Source organism: Oncorhynchus nerka, linkage group LG10 (assembly GCF_034236695.1).
Source record: "Oncorhynchus nerka isolate Pitt River linkage group LG10, Oner_Uvic_2.0, whole genome shotgun sequence".
In the NCBI taxonomy this organism is placed as follows: Eukaryota; Metazoa; Chordata; class Actinopteri; order Salmoniformes; family Salmonidae; genus Oncorhynchus; species Oncorhynchus nerka.
In genome coordinates this window covers 12,857,677-12,875,194 of record NC_088405.1, presented here as the reverse complement: position 1 = coordinate 12,875,194, position 17,518 = coordinate 12,857,677, and the positions used below count along the sequence as shown (strand labels likewise).

Genomic DNA, 17,518 nt, shown 5'->3' with positions numbered 1-17,518 from the left:
TGTTCTCAATCCAATATGGCCACCAAGTTCTCAATCCAATATGGCCTCCTTTCACCTGTTCTCAATCCAATATGGCCGCCAAGCACTCCTTTCACCTGTTCTCAATCCAATATGGCCACCAAGCACTCCTTTCACCTGTTCTCAATCCAATATGGCCGCCAAGCACTCCTTTCACCTGTTCTCAATCCAATATGGCCGCCAAGCACTCCTTTCACCTGTTCTCAATCCAATATGGCCGCCAAGCACTCCTTTCACCTGTTCTCAATCCAATATGGCCGCCAAGCACTCCTTTCACCTGTTCTTAATCCAATATGGCCGCCAAGCACTCCTTTCACCTGTTCTCAATCCAATATGGCCACCAAGCACTCCTTTCACCTGTTCTTAATCCAATATGGCCGCCAAGCACTCCTTTCACCTGTTCTCAATCCAATATGGCCGCCAAGCACTCCTTTCACCTGTTCTCAATCCAATATGGCCGCCAAGCCCTCCTTTTACCTGTTCTCAATCCAATATGGCCACCAAGCACTCCATTCACCTGTTCTCAATCCAATATGGCCACCAAGCACTCCATTCACCTGTTCTCAATCCAATATGTCCGCCAAGCACTCCTTTCACCTGTTCTCAATCCAATATGGCCGCCAAGCACTCCTTTCACCTGTTCTCAATCCAATATGGCCGCCAAGCACTCCTTTCACCTGTTCTCAATCCAATATGGCCGCCAAGCACTCCTTTCACCTGTTCTCAATCCAATATCTTTTTCCCTCAGCACTTGAACAAGAAGTACAACACAGACGTTCCTCTGGTCCTGATGAACTCCTTCAACACGGATGAAGACACCAAGAAGATCCTTCAGAAATACACACACCACCGTGTCAAGATACACACCTTCAACCAGAGCAGGTAACACACGCACCACAGTATGTCTCATATCTTGCTTGATCACAATATATGAGACATACTGGACATAAAACTGGAAATCCTGTCTGTAGCGGTAATGAATGGACTCTAAGGACTTGAAGGAAAAATCCACCCAAAACCACAAATTCCTCTAATTGACAGTGTTAAATAACACTAACATGTGAGTATGTGTGAGAAAAGTAGCTAAACTTGTGAGTATTTAAATATTTAATTTTGCCGTTATAATAAGGTTGGTAGCAACATGGAAAATCATTGTGGAAATCTGTTGCAGTTCAAATCAACTACAAAGTCCACAATGCAACGCTCTCTCTATGGGCTGGCTGGCTAGCTAGCAAGGAAACTTAGCTACACACAATAATACCAAAGACAATATCAGCATGTAGAGTAGATAGTTAGCTGTAAAATTGACTAAATAAACGGCACTATCAATTGTGACCCATCACCTGGAATCGGTCCTATGTAGCAACATTTGACTTTTTTATTTTATTTACATTGGATAAAAGTAGAGACTGGGCTAGAAAATTGTATATCATACTACTATCAATACAAACATTGTCATTGCTGTAGTATGAATCTGCAGGTAGCTAAAGCTAACCAACTAGGTTCAATGTTAGCTAGCTAACATTAGTCTATAACTAGCAATGCGAATGGATTTCTGATTCAAATAATATTACTGCACAGATTATACACATAACGTTAGATAGCGAGCCAGCATGCTAACGTTCACTAGCTAGCTAACAGTATGCTTTAACTTGCAATGAAAACAACTTTCTGACTAAATTAGAAACTTCGAATATCTGAAATTGTAGCTGAACTCTTAACGGTATACACTAATGAACGCTTCACGGTAGACCGGAACCATGTAACTCAGATTGGTTTGTAGCTATATCTTGTTTGTCAGCGTTGTGTCAAGTCACTCCGGTTCACACAGACCGTGGCGTGTGCAGAAACTGACCTGCCGATAGCGCCTGCTAAATTCAGGCCATTAAAGAGAAAAGTAGCTAAACATTTGTAGTTCTTCATGGCTAACATTATATCTTTCAAAAACGCTACAGAAGAAAGGACTATCAACATATACAGTATTGAGCAGCTCACGTTATAGACAGAAGTATGCTATATGGCAGACCAATCGAATCTCATCTCCCGGCATGTCCAGCCCATTCATTATGTCAGCCAATCATGGCTACTAGTTAGGTTCCTGTTTTTTTCCGTGGCTAAACCAACTAGGCTCATAATTTAACAATTTTATTCATATTTACAGATGGAATACAAGTTTGTTATTAATGCAAATCAAATCAAATCAAATTATATAGCCCTTCGTACATCAGCTGATATCTCAAAGTGCTGTACAGAAACCCAGCCTAAAACCCTAAAAAGCAAGCAATGCAGGTGTAGAAGCACGGTGGCTAGGAAAAACTCCCTAGAAAGGCCAAAACCTAGGAAGAAACCTAGAGAGGAACCAGGCTATGTGGGGTGGCCAGTCCTCTTCTGGCTGTGCCGGGTGGAGATTATAACAGAACATGGCCAAGATGTTCAAATGTTCATAAATGACCAGCATGGTCAAATAATAATAATCACAGGCAGAACAGTTGAAACTGGAGCAGCAGCACGGCCAGGTGGACTGGGGACAGCAAGGAGTCATCATGCCAGGTAGTCCTGAGGCATGGTCCTAGGGCTCAGGTCCTCCGAGAGAGAGAAAGAAAGAGAGAATTAGAGAGGGCATACTTAAATTCACACAGGACACCGGATAAGACAGGAGAAATACTCCAGATATAACAGACTGACCCTAGCCCCCCGACACATAAACTACTGCAGCATAAATACTGGAGGCTGAGACCGGAGGGGTCAGGAGACACTGTGGCCCCATCTGATGACACCCCCGGACAGGGCCAAACAGGAAGGATATAACCCCACCCACTTTGCCAAAGCACAGCCCCCACACCACTAGAGGGATATCTTCAACCACCAACTTACCATCCTGAGACAAGGCAGAGTATAGCCCACAAAGATCTCCGCTACGGCACAACCCAAGGGGCGGCGCCAACCCAGACAGGAAGATCACATCAGTGACTAAACCCACTCAAGTGACGCACCCCTCCTAGGGACGGTATGAAAGAGCCCTAGTAAGCCAGTGACTCAGCCCCTGTAATAGGGTTAGAGGCAGAGAATCCCAGTGGAAAGAGGGGAACCGGCCAGGCAGAGACAGCAAGGGCGGTTCGTTGCTCCAGAGCCTTTCCGTTCACCTTCCCACTCCTGGGCCAGACTACACTCAATCATATGAACCCTTAAAGGTTGAGACCGAGTTTGCGTCTCTCACATGGGTAGGCAGACCATTCCATAACAAAAGCATGACAAAAGCATGGATTAATTTTTCTGCATCATTGTTGGACAGAAAGTTTCTGATTTTTGCAATGTTACGTAGATGGAAAAAAGCTGTCCTTGAAATGGTCTTGATATGTTCTTCAAAAGAGAGATCAGGGTCCAGAGTAACGCCGAGGTCCTTCATAGTTTTATTTGAGACGACTGTACAACCATTAAGTGCACATGGAAGTTGACATGTTCCAGAAGGCATTTCTGCCATGCTACATCATTGGGCTCCACGGTGTATTCTGGGAAATTCCTGGACAAGGAGAGCTCTCCTTCAAGGTGTGAATGGGATTCTATTGGGCGCTAGCTCAAAAACCCAACTTTAGCACCAATTTCATCAACCAGAAGTTGAACATTCAATACTTTTCAGAGATGTGAGATAATTCACTTGCTATCTGTAATATCATATAGCTTTAGAATTGTGATATTACGTACTTTTGAGGGAAATAGGCAAGTTTCTTGATATATACACTGACTTTGAAGGGATTGCGTTACAATTAGCTTAGAAACCGCGTGACGCAGCATGACAACGTGAATGTGATTTGTCACAGTCTGCTGGGTGGGGCGTTATATTTTCCTTTATTCATCTTCTTTCTATAGTATCTCAGGCAACAGCACCATGCAATGCACCCTGGGATAAAGAGGCAGACAAACAGGAAAAATGTGCTACATAGACCCTCCGTTAAATTACACATTTCTCGAGGTAGGAATATCGCAAAAATATAATCAAAGTCTTATTTGAGAGAAGACATTCTCCGGAGTTATGACATCGTCCAGTATTGAAATCTGACGTGTATGAGAGACGTTTTGGTGATCTAAAAGTCGTTTTCCTATTAACTTCCAGTGTAGTCAGAGCGACTCTATCACAGTGCTACGTCATAGCGGCCGGAGTTCTGCCTGCTTCAACACCAATAACTCAGATACACGTGAAAACAGGAATTGACCCGGAGAATCCATAGAACATCCCTCAGAGATGCACAAAAACAATATAACTTTCAACATGGGTGAACCTTTCCTTTTTAGCAGTGGACTGTCTGTTGAATTGGACTGTAGACTAAAAGGCTTGTAGTGTTAATATTTTATCAGCCTCCTCAAGGAGGGCTTTACCTCAGAAGCTCCTACGCCTTTGGAATACAATCAAACACAAAGTGAGGATCAAGCTGGAGTCTGTCAAAAAGCCTGGTCAGATGACAACTTAATTCTCTTTTAATGAGGCCCCTTCCCTTCCCTCTCCTCCCCCTTCCCACTCCTCTCCTCCCCCTTCCCTCTCCTCCCCCTTCCCTCTCCTGCCCACTCCTCTCCTCCCCTTCCCTCTCCTCCCCCTTCCCTCTCCTGCCCACTCCTCTCCTCCCCCTTCCCTCTCCTCCCCCTTCCCTCCCTCCTCTCCTCCCCCTTCCCTCTCCTCCCCCTTCCCTCTCCTCCCCCTTCCCTCCCCTCCCCTCCTCCCCCTCCCTCCTCCCCTTCCCTCTCCTCCCCCTTCCCTCTCCTCTCCTCCCCCTTCCCTCTCCTCCCCCCCTTCCCTCTCCTCCCCTTCCCTCCCCCTCCCTCTCCTCCCCCTTCCCTCTCCTCCCCCTTTCCCTCTCCTCCCCCTCCCCCTTCCCTCTCCTCCCCCCCTTCCCCCTCCTCTCCCTCCCCCTTCCCTCTCCTCCCCTCTTCCCCCCTCTCCTCCCCTTCCCTCTCCTCCCCCTTCCCTCTCCTTCCCCCTCCCCCTTCCCTCTCCTCCCCCCTCTCCTCCCCCTCCTCTCCTCCCCCTTCCCTCTCCTCCCCCTTCCCTCTCCTTCCCACTCCTCTCCTCCCCCTTCCCCTTCCCCCCCCCTCCTCTCCTCCCCCTTCCCTCTCCTCCCCCTTCCCTCTCCTTCCCCCTCCTCTCCTCCCCCCCTTCCCTCTCCCCCTCCCCCTCCTCTCCCCTCTCCTCCCCCTTCCCTCTCCTCCCCTCTCTCTCCCCCTCCTCCTCCTCCCCTCCCTCTCCCTCTCCTCCCCTCTCCCTCTCCTCCCCCTTCCCTCTCCTCCCCCTCCCTCCTCCCCTTCCCTCTCCTCCCCCCCTTCCCTCCCTCCCCTCCTCTTCCCCCCTTCCCTCTCCTGCCCACTCCTCTCCTCCCCCCCCTTCCCTCTCCTCCCCCTTCCCTCTCCTGCCCACTCCTCTCCTCCCCCTTCCCTCTCCTTCCCCCTTCCCCCCTCCTCTCCTCCCCCTTCCCTCTCCTCCCCCCTCCTCTCCTCCCCCCCTCCCTCTCCTCCCCCTTCCCTCTCCCTCCCCCCCTCTCCTCCCCTCCCTCTCCTCCCCTTCCCTCTCCTCCCCCCCCCCCTTCCCTCTCCTCCCCCTTCCCCCTCCTCCCCTCCCCTCTCCCTCTCCCTCCCTCTCCTCCCCTTCCCTCCCTCCCCTCTCCTCCCTCTCCTCTCCTCCCCTTCCCCTCCCCCCTCCCCTTCCCTCCCTCTCCCCCCTCTCCCTTCCCTCCCCCTTCCCTCCCCCTCCCCCTTCCCTCTCCTCCCCTCCCCTTCCCCCTTCCCTCTCCTCCCCCTTCCCTCTCCCCTCCCCCTTCCCCTCCCTCTCCCTCCCCTCCCCCTCCCCACTCCTCTCCTCCCCCTTCCCTCTCCTCCCCCCTCCCTCTCCTGCCCCTTCCCTCTCCCCCTCCCCTCCTCCTCCCCCCTTCCCTCTCCTCCCCTTCCCTCTCCTCCCCCTTCCCTCTCCTCTCCTCCCCTCCCCTCCCCTCCCTCTCCTCCCCCTTCCCTCTCTCCTGCCCCTTCCCTCTCCTCCTCCCCCTTCCCTCTCCTCCCCCTTCCCTCTCCTCCCCCTTCCCTCCTCCCTCCCCCTTCCCCTCCTCCTCCCCCCTTCCTCTCCTCCCCTTCCCCTCCTCCCTCCCCCTTCCCTCCTCTCCCCCTTCCCTCCCTCCCCCTTCCCTCCCTCCCCTTCCCCCTCTCCTCCCCCTTCCCTCTCCTCCCCTTCCCTCTCCCTCTCCTCCCCTCCTCCTCCCCTCCCCTCCCCTTCCCCCCCTCCCCTCCTCTCCTCCCTCTCCTCTCCTCCCCCTTCCCTCTCCCTTCCCCTCCTCCCCTTCCCTTCCTCTCCTCCCTCCCTTCCCTCTTCCCTCCCTCTCCCTCCCCCTCCCCTTCCCTCTCCTCCCCTTCCTCTCCTCCCCTTCCCTCTCCTCCCCCCCTTCCCTCCCCCCTCCCTCCCTTCCCCTCTCCCTCCCCTTCCCTCTCCTCCCCCTTCCCTCTCCTCCCCTTCCCCTCCCCTCCCTCTCCTCCCCCTTCCCTCTCCTGCCCCTTCCCTCTCCTCCCCCCCCTTCTTCCCCTCCCCTCTCCCCCTTCCCCTCTCCCCCCCTTCCTCTCCCTTCCCCCTCCTCTCCCCTCCCCTCCCCCCTCCCCTCCCTCTCCTCCCCCTTCCCTCTCCTCCCCTCCCCTCCTCCCCCCCCTTCCCTCTCCTCCCCTTCCCTCTCCTCCCCCTCCCCTTCCCTCTCCCCCCCCTCCCCTCTCCTCTCCTCCCCTCCCTCTTCCCCTTCCCTCCTCCCCTCCCCTTCCCTCTCCTCCCCTTCCCTCCTTTCCCTCCCCCCCCTTCCCTCTCCTCCCCCTTCTCCTCCCCCTTCCCTCTCCCTCCCCCTTCCCTCTCCTCCCCTTCCCCTCCTCCCCTCCCTCTCCTCCCCTTCCCTTCCCTCCCCCCTCTCCCTCCCCCCTTCCCTCTCCTCCCCCTTCCCTCTCCCTCCCCCTTCCCCTCCCCCTTCCCTCCCTCCCTCCTCCCTTCCCTCTCCTCCCCTTCCCTCTCCTCCCCCCTTCCCTCTCCTCCCCCTTCCCTCTCCTCCCCCCTTCCCCTCCTCCCTCCCCTTCCCTCTCCCTCCCCTCTCCTCCCCCCCCTTCCCTCTCCTCCCCCCCCCTTCCCTCCCCTCCTTCCCACTCCTCCCCTCCCCCTTCCCCACTCCCTCTCCTCCCCCCTTCCCTCTCCTCCCCTCCCCTCCTCTCCTCCCCCCCTTCCCCCCTTCTCCTCCCCCCCCTTCCTCTCCTCCCCCTTCCCTCTCCTCCCCCTTCCCTCTCCTCCCCTTCCCTCCCTCCTCCCCTTCCCTCCTCCCCCTCCCCCCTTCCCTCCTCCCTCCCCCTCTCCTCCCCCTCCCCCTCCTCTCCTCCCCCTTCCCTCTCCTCCCCCTTCCCCTCTCCCCCTTCCCTCCCCCCCTTCCCTCTTCCCTCTCCTCCCCCTTCCCTCTCCTCCCCCCTTCCCCTCTCCTCTCCTCCCCCCTTCCCCCCTCCCTCCTCCCCCTTCCCTCTCCTGCCCCTTCCCTCTCCTCCCCTTCCCTCTCCTCCCCTTCCCTCTCCTGCCCCTTCCCCCTCCCCTCCCCTTCCCTCTCCTCCCCCTTCCCTCTCCTCCCCTTCCCCTCTCCCTCTCCTCCCCCTTCCCTCTCCTCCCCCTTCCCCTTCCCTCTCCTTTCCCTCCCCCCCTTCCCACTCCCTCTCCTCCCCCTTCCCTCTCCTCCCCCTTCCCCTCTCCTCCCCCTTCCCTCTCCTCCCCCTTCCCTCTCCTCCCCTTCCCTCTCCTCCCCCTTCCCACTCCCTCTCCTCCCCTTCCCCCTCCCTCCCTCCCCCTTCCCTCCCTCCCCCTTCCCTCTCCTCCCCCTTCCCTCTCCTCTCCTCCCCCCCTTCCCTCTCCTCCCCCTTCCCTCTCCTCCCCCTTCCCTCTCCTACCCACTCCTCTCCTCTGCTCTCCTGTCCTCTTCTCCAATGTTCCTCCTAAGCTGCTCCAGTGTGTGCAGCTCCCCTCGGACTGCCATGCAGAAGAAATATGAGCCCTCTAGAGTTTTCCCCTTTAGTTAACACTATCAACGTTTCCCTTTACTGTGGGAGTTAAGGTCGAATCACTGCAATATTAGACACTTTCAATGCAACATACCGAAACTAAACTAACTATGCAAGACTTAATATGCAAAACAAAATATGCAAGAGATGTTGTTATAGGCAGAATGCATCAGAGTAGGATTCTGTGGCATTGACAGGCTGTACTCAGGCTGTACTCTACACAGACCAGTGAGCCATAACCCCTCACCCCCTAGCAAGACCATCCTTCCCTCTCATGGCCAGACAGACAGATATCAGGTCATCCTCCCCTCTCATAGCCAGACAGACAGACATATCTCAGGTAATTCTCCCCTCTCATGGCCAGACAGACAGATCTTAGGTCATCTTTCCCTCTCATGGCCAGACAGACAGACATATCTCAGGTAATTATCCCCTCTCATGGACAGACAGACCGACAGACAGACAGACAGACAGACAGACAGACAGACAGACACAGACAGACAGACAGATCTCAGACCATCCTCAGCTCTGTAACGTTAAGTGATGACGGCTCCTTGATCTGTTCAGTTGGTCATCCCGTCATTGACCCATTCCTAACAGGATCCACATGAAACCTGGAAGTAGCCTACAACTGTGTTATTTAACTAAGTTAATTCACCCTCTCTCTCCTCTCCCACCCTCCTGCCCTCTGTCCCAGGTACCCCCGTATTAATAAAGAGTCCCTCCTGCCCTCTGTCCCAGGTACCCCCGTATTAATAAAGAGTCCCTCCTGCCCTCTGTCCCAGGTACCCTCGTATTAATAAAGAGTCCCTCCTGCCCTCTGTCCCAGGTACCCCCCCTCTTGCCCTCTGTCCCAGGTTAATAAAGAGTCCCTCCTGCCCTCTGTCCCAGGTACCCCGTATTAATAAAGAGTCCCTCCTGCCCTCTGTCCCAGGTACCCCCGTATTAATAAAGAGTTCCTCCTGCCCTCTGTCCCAGGTACCCCCGTATTAATAAAGAGTCCCTCCTGCCCTCTGTCCCAGGTACCCCCGTATTAATAAAGTGTCCCTCCTGCCCTCTGTCCCAGGTACCCCCGTATTAATAAAGAGTCCCTCCTACCCTCTGTCCCAGGTACCCCCGTATTAATAAAGAGTCCCTCCTGCCCTCTGTCCCAGGTACCCCCGTATTAATAAAGAGTCCCTCTTGCCCTCTGTCCCAGGTACCCCCGTATTAATAAAGAGTCCCTCCTGCCCTCTGTCCCAGGTACCCCCGTATTAATAAAGAGTCCCTCCTGCCCTCTGTCCCAGGTACCCCCGTATTAATAAAGAGTCCCTCCTGCCCTCTGTCCCAGGTACCCCCGTATTAATAAAGAGTCCCTCCTGCCCTCTGTCCCTGGTACCCCCGTATTAATAAAGAGTCCCTCCTGCCCTCTGTCCCAGGTACCCCCGTATTAATAAAGAGTCCCTCCTGCCTGTGGCCACAGACATTGGTATGACGGGTGAGAACGCTGACGTGTGGTACCCTCCTGGCCACGGGGACATCTACGCCAGCTTCTACAACTCTGGTCTGCTGGATCAGCTCATCACAGAGGGCAAGGTACACACACACACACACACACACACACACACACACACACACACACACAGAGGCAAGGTTCTTTCAAAGTGCTTTCCTCACCATCTTAAATAAGCATGCCCCTTTCAAAAAATCTAGAACTAAGAACAGATATAGCCCTTGGTTCACTCCAGACCTGACTGCCCTCGACCAGCACAAAAACATCCTGTGGCGGACTGCAATAGCATGGAATAGTCTCCGCGATATGCAACTTTTCAGGGAAGTCAGGAACCAATACATGCAGTCAGTCAGGAAAGCAAAGGCTACCTTTTCCAACAGAAATTCGCTTCCTGTGGCTCTAACTCCAAAAAGTTCTGGGACACTAAAGTCCATGAAGAACAAGAGCACCTCCTCCCAGCTGCCCACTGCACTGAGGCTAGGTAACACGGTCACCACTGATAAATCCATTATAATCAAACATTTCAATAAGCATTTCTCAACGGCTGGCCATGCTTTCCTGCCTCTCTAAAGTCTTCGAAATCAAAGTTAATAAACAAATCACTGACCATTTCGAATCCCACCGTACCTTCTCCGCTGTGCAATCCGGTTTCCGAGCCGGTCACGGGTGCACCTCAGCCATGCTCAAGGTACTAAACGATATCATAACCGCCATCGATAAAAGACAGTACTGTGCAGCCGTCTTCATCGTCCTGGCCAAGGCCTTCAACTCTGTCAATCACCGTATTCTTATCGGCAGACTCAATAGCCTTGGTTTCTCAAATGATTGCCTCGCCTGGTTCACCAACTTCTTCGCAGACAGTGTGTTCAGTTCAGTGTGTCCTGTTGTGTCCTGTTGTCCGGACCTCTGGCAGTCTCTATGGGGGTACCACAGGGTTCAATTCTCGGGCCGGCTCTTTTCTCTGTATATATCAATGATGTCGCTCTTGCTGCGGGTGATTCCCTGATCCACCTCTACTCAGACGACACCATTCTGTATACATCTGGCCCTTCTTTGGACACTGTGTTAACTAACCTCCAAACAAGCTTCAATGCCATACAACACTCCTTCCATGGCCTCCAACTGCTCTTAAACGCTAGTAAAACCAAATGCATGCTTTTCAACCGTTCGCTGCCCGGACCCGCCCGTCTGACCTAGAATATGTGGACAACTACAAATATGTGGACAACTACAAATACCTCGGTGTCTGGCTAGACTGTAAACTCTCCTTCCAGACTCATATCAAACATCTCCAATCCAAAATCAAATCTAGAATCGGCTTTCTATTTCGCAACGAAGCCTCCTTCACTCACACTGCCAAACTTACCCTAGTAAAACTGACTATCCTACCGATCCTCGACTTCGGCATCTACAAATAGCTTCCAATACTCTACTCAGCAAACTGGATGCAGTCTATCACAGTGCCATCCGTTTTGTTACCAAAGGCCCCTATACCACCCACCACTGAGACCTGTATGCTCTCGTTGGCTGGCCCTCGCTACATATTCGTCGCCAGACCCACTGGCTCCAGGTCATCTATAAGTCTATGTTAGGTAAAGCTCCGCCTTACCTCAGCTCACTGGTCACGATAACAACACCCACCCGTAGCATGCGCTCCAGCAGGTATATCTCACTGATCATCCCCAAAGCCAACACCTCCTTTGGCCGCCTTTCCTTCCAGTTCTCTGCTGCCAGTGATTGGAACGAATTGCAAAAATCGCTGAAGCTGGAGACTTACATTTCCCTCACTAACTTTAAACATCAGCTATCTGAGCAGTTAACCGATCGCTGGAGCTGTACATAGTCCATCTATAAATAGCCCATCCAGTCTACCTACCTCATCCCCATATTGTTTTTATTAACTTTTCTGCTCTTTTGCACACCAGTATCACTACTTACACACCATCATCTGCTCATCTATCACTCCAGTGTTAATCTGCTAAATTGTAATTATTCGCTCCTACGGCCTATTTATTGCCAACCTCCTCACAACATTTGCACACACTGTATATAGACTTTCTTTCTTTTCTATTGTATTATCGACTGTGTGTTTGTTTATTCCATGTGTAACTCTGTGTTGTTGTTTGTGTCGCACTGCTTTGCTTTATCTTGGCCAGGTCACAGTTGTAAATGAGTTGTTCTCAACTGGCCTCCCTGGTTAAATAAAGGTGAAATAAATAAATAAAGTTAACCACCCTATCTGCAGCACTCACCACTTTTTAAGGAAAATAGTTATTTTATTTATACAATTTGTAAATTATATTAAATAATTCAGCCGTCGCTGCTATCGATACTATGTTTCTTCTCTTGTGTAAAATGTTAATTCCATAACGTTGTAAAACCACAGGGGAGCAAAGTCAAACAATCGAGTTCCAAGGCACCAATATACCACAGGAGGTTGGTGGCACATTAATCGGGGAGGAGGGGCTCGTGGTAATGGCTGGAGCAGAATCATTGGTTTCCATGGTTTCCAGGTGTTTGATGCCATTCCATCTGCTCCGTTCCGGTCGTTATTACGAGCCGTTCTCCCCTCCCCCCTCTTCAGGAGTACATCTTTGTGGATCCTAATAAAATAACCCCCCTCTTCAGGAGTACATCTTTGTGGATCCTAATAAAATACCCCCCTTCAGGAGTACATCTTTGTGGATCCTAATAAAGTACCCCCCTCTTCAGGAGTACATCTTTGTGGATCCTAATAAAATACGCCCCCCTCCTCTTCAGGAGTACATCTTTGTGGATCCTAATAAAATACCCCCCACCCCCTCCTCAGGAGTACATCTTTGTGTCTAACATTGATAACCTGGGTGCTACGGTGGACCTGAACATCCTGCATCACCTGGTGAGCCAGCCCAACGGGAAACGCTGTGAGTTCATCATGGAGGTCACCGACAAGACCCGCGCTGACGTCAAGGTGGGTGGCAGGAGGAGGGAGGCGGATGGCCATGTTGTGGTCTCTGTTAGTGGTTTATTCTGTCTTCTTTATTCACCTTTCACTATTAACACTTTGTCATCATTTTATTCAGACTTTATAAACAGTTGATTCAATTGTTGTTAATTCATTAATGTGGAATTGATATATCTTCTTTTTTTTACTTTTAAATTAATTATATATAGCCATTTACTTTTAAAGAATATAACGTATAAATAAATAATGAGCTTTAGTTAAACTGTACTACCCCATCAGAACCCAAAATAACCTCTTTCTCTCTCTCTCTCTCTCTCTCTCTCTCTCTCTCTCTCTCTCTCTCTCTCTCTCTCTCTCTCTCTCTCTGTCTCTCTGTCTCTCTCTGTCTCTCTGTCTCTCTGTCTCTCTCTCTCTCTCTCTCTCTCTCTCTCTCTCTCTCTCTCTCTCTCTCTCTCTCTCTGTCTCTCTGTGTCTCTGTCTCTCTGTGTTTCTGTCTCTGTCTCTCTGTGTCTCTGTCTCTCTGTGTTTCTGTCTCTGTCTCTCTGTGTCTCTGTGTCTCTGTCTGTCTCTCTCTGTCTCTGTCTCTCTGTGTCTCTGTGTCTCTGTCTGTCTCTCTCTGTCTCTGTGTCTCTGTCTCTCTGTGTCTCTGTCTCTCTGTCTCTGTCTCTCCAGGGCGGTACTCTTATTCAGTATGATAACAAGCTGCGTCTGCTGGAGATAGCCCAGGTCCCCAAGGCCCATGTAGATGAGTTCAAATCAGTCACCAAGTTCAAGATCTTCAACACCAACAACCTGTGGATCTCTCTGGGCGCCATCAAGAGGCTGCAGGAGCTGAACGCCATGGACATGGAGATCATCGTTAACCCCAAGGTGAGAGACCAGACGGGCAGGCATACACACACACACACATATACACACACACACCGTGCAGGTTGTGCATAGGTCAACACACACACACACACACACAGTGCAGGTTGTGCATAGGTCAACACACACACACACACCGTGCAGGTTGTGCATAGGTCAACACACACACACACACACACACACACACACACAGTGCAGGTTGTGCATAGGTCAACACACACACACACACACACACAGTGCAGGTTGTGCATAGGTCAACACACACACACACACACACACAGTGCAGGTTGTGCATAGGTCAACACACACACACACACACACACACACACACACACACACACACACACCGTGCAGGTTGTGCATAGGTCAACATACACACACAAAACCCACTTAGCTCGGTACAGTTTGATGCTGTTTCGGTCAAGGCAGTCCAGCTCAGGTCAGACCAGCTGAATGTATATATTCTGTCTCAGAATGACTAATAGAATCGACTGAGCCCCTTATCCATATGTTGGATCCACCAAATGGTTAATAGTCAAAATCAAATCAAATTTTATTTGTCACATACACATGGTTAACAGATGTTAATGGGAGTGTAGCGAAATGCTTGTGCTTCTAGTTCCGACAATGCAGTAATAACCAACAAGTAATCTAACCTAACAATTCCACAACAACTACCTAATACACACAAGTGTAAAGGGATGAAGAATATGTACATACAAATATATGAATGAGTGATGGCCGAACGGCATAGGCACGATGCAGTAGATGGTATCGAGTACAGTATATACATATGAGATGAGTAATGTAGGGTATGTAAACATTATATTAAGTGGCATTGTTTAAAGTGGCTAGTGATACATTTTTTATATCAATTTTTCCATTATTAAAGTGGCTGGAGTTGAGTCAGTATGTTGGCGGCAGCCACTCAATGTTAGTGGTGGCTGTTTAACAGTCTGATGGCCTTGAGATAGAAGCTGTTTTTCAGTCTCTCGGTCCCAGCTTTGATGCACCTGTACTGACCTCGCCTTCTGGATGATAGCGGGGTGAACAGGCATGGGCTCGGGTGGTTGTTGTCCTTGATGATCTTTATGGCCTTCCTGTGACATCGGGTGGTGTAGGTGTCCTGGAGGGCAGGTAGTTTGCCCCCGTTGATGCGTTGTGCAGACCTCACTACCCTCTGGAGAGCCTTGCGGTTGTGGGCGGTGCAGTTGCCGTACCAGGCGGTGATACAGCCCGACAGGATGCTCTCGATTGTGCATCTGTAGAAGTCTAATTTCAACAGCTGACAATTTTGAATAAATCAACTGTAAACTTGTCAATGAGGAGGCAGAGAGACGTGGTGCGCAATTTCTCTTCAGTTACACTCCGACTCAAAACACCTGCTCTGTTCCCACACCTCTCATCCCGTAAAGTAGGAACAAGTTAAGTATTTGGTCCCATATTCATAACACGCAATGACTACATCAAGCTTTGTGCCCAATAGAAATGAACGGTAAATAATGTATTGTGTCATTTTGGAGTCACTTTTATTGTAAATAAGAACATAATATGTTTCTAAACACTTCTACATTAATGTGGATTCTACCATGATTACAGATAGTCCTGAATTAATCATGAATAATGATGAGTGAGAAAGTTACAGATGCACAAATATCATACCCTCCCAAAAATGCTAACCTCCACTGTTATTGTAATGGTGAGATGTTAGCATGTCTTGGGGGTATGCTAACCTCCCCTGTTATTGTAAGGGTGAGGTGTTCGCATGTCTTGGGGGTATGCTAAACTCCCCTGTTATTGTAATGGTGAGATGTTAGCATGTCTTGGGGGTATGCTAAACTCCCCTGTTATTGTAATGGTGAGATGTTAGCATGTCTTGGGGATATGCTAACCTCCCCTGTTATTGTAAGGGTGAGGTGTTCGCATGTCTTGGGGGTATGCTAAACTCCCCTGTTATTGTAAGGGTGAGATGTTAGCATGTCTTGGGGGTATGCTAAACTCCCCTGTTATTGTAATGGTGAGATGTTAGCATGTCTTGGGGATATGCTAACCTCCCCTGTTATTGTAAGGGTGAGATGTTAGCATGTCTTGGGGATATGCTAACCTCCCCTGTTATTGTAAGGGTGAGGTGTTCGCATGTCTTGGGGGTATGCTAAACTCCCCTGTTATTGTCAGGGTGAGATGTTAGCATGTCTTGGGGGTATGCTAAACTCCCCTGTTATTGTAAGGGTGGGATGTTAGCATGTCTTGGGGGTATGCTAACCTCCCCTGTTATTGTAAGGACGAGGTTAGCATGTCTTAGGGGTATGCTAACCTCCCCTGTTATTGTAAGGGTGGGATGTTAGCATGTCTTGGGGGTATGCTAACCTCCCCTGTTATTGTAAGGCTGAGATGTTAGCATGTCTTAGGGGTAGGCTAACCTCACCTGTTATTGTAAGGGCGAGATGTTAGCATGTCTTAGGGGTATGCTAACATCCCCTGTTATTGTAAGGCTGAGATGTTAGCATGTCTTGGGGGGTATGCTAACCTCCCCTGTTATTGTAAGGCTGAGATGTTAGCATGTCTTGGGGTTGTGATATTTATTCGTCAGTAAACTTTCTCACTCATCATTATTTATCAAATACCCTCAAATTAAAGCTGACAGTCTGCACTTTAACCTCATAGTCACTGTATAATTTCAAATCCAAAGTGCTGGAGTACAGAGACAAAACAGCAAAACAGTTGTCACTGTCCCAGAACTATTAGAGCTCCCTGTATGTATAGCAAAATGCTGCCTATAGAGGGACACCACCATGCCATTCCAGAGGACAGCCCTTCTCCATAAATGATGTCCTGCAGTCTCACTAAAGCCAAGAGGACAACCCTCCTCAATAAATGATGCCCTGCAGTCTCACTAAAGCCCAGAGGAGAACCCTCCTCAATAAATGATGCCCTGCAGTCTCACTAAAGCCCAGAGGAGAACCCTCCTCAATAAATGATGCCCTGCAGTCTCACTAAAGCCCAGAGGAGAACCCTTCTCAATAAATGATGTCCTGCAGTCTCACTAAAGCCCAGAGGACAACCCTCCTCAATAAATGATGTCCTACAGTCTCACTAAAGCCCAGAGGAGAACCCTTCTCAATAAATGATGTCCTGCAGTCTCACTAAAGCCCAGAGGACAGCCCTCCTCAATAAATGATGTCCTACAGTCTCACTAAAGCCCAGAGGACAACCCTTCTCAATAAATGATGTCCTACAGTCTCACTAAAGCCCAGAGGACAACCCTTCTCAATAAATGATGTCCTACAGTCTCACTAAAGCCCAGAGGACAACCCTTCTCAATAAATGATGTCCTGCAGTCTCACTAAAGCCCAGAGGACAACCCTTCTCAATAAATGATGCCCTGCAGTCTCACTAAAGCCCACATTCTAAAACCTCTTTACTGCAGATAAAGAGTGTTTGTGTGGATGGGTGTGTGAGTCTGCATGTGGGCAGGGGTGGGGGGTGGGGGTGTGTGTGCATGGCTGTATTAACTAAGATTACACTTCTCATTCAAAGTGAATCGATTGAGTGCTCTACGATAAGGATGGCTGGCCGACGAATCACGATCAAATGATTCGTTGAGAGCCACGAGACAAAAGTACAAAGGTCTTTTAAAGCCAAGATACACTCCTTTAAACCTACATGACGAACAACAGATATATAGGACGGGTCACAAGGTTAAGATCTGTATGATATATAATTCATAGCAGACAGTATCTGCTGTGTCAACAGTTTTCATTGTATAGACCAGTGTCTGGCCCTCCGACTCCAAACTGGAGCCATCTCTTCCTGGTACGGTATAGAACAGAAACATTAACTCATGTTCTGGAATGTTCTTTACAGAGTTACAGAGTGACTCTGCCCTGAGACATTACAGAGTGACTCTGTCCTGAGACATTACAGAGTGGAGCTGCCCTGAGACATTACAGAGTGACTCTGTCCTGAGACATTACAGAGTGGAGCTGCCCTGAGACATTACAGAGTGGAGCTGCCCTGAGACACTACAGAGTGGAGCTGCCCTGAGACATTACAGAGTGGAGCTGTCCTGAGACATTACAGAGTGGCTCTGCCCTGAGACATTACAGAGGGGCTCTGTCCTGAGACATTACAGAGTGGAGCTGCCCTGAGACATTACA

General features: G+C 50.3%; 1 pseudogene; it reads left to right on the top strand.

Moving 5' to 3' along the window:
- The window catches only part of LOC115125816 (UTP--glucose-1-phosphate uridylyltransferase-like), a 111,050-nt pseudogene that overhangs the window by 55,407 nt on the left and 38,125 nt on the right, over positions 1-17,518 (top strand).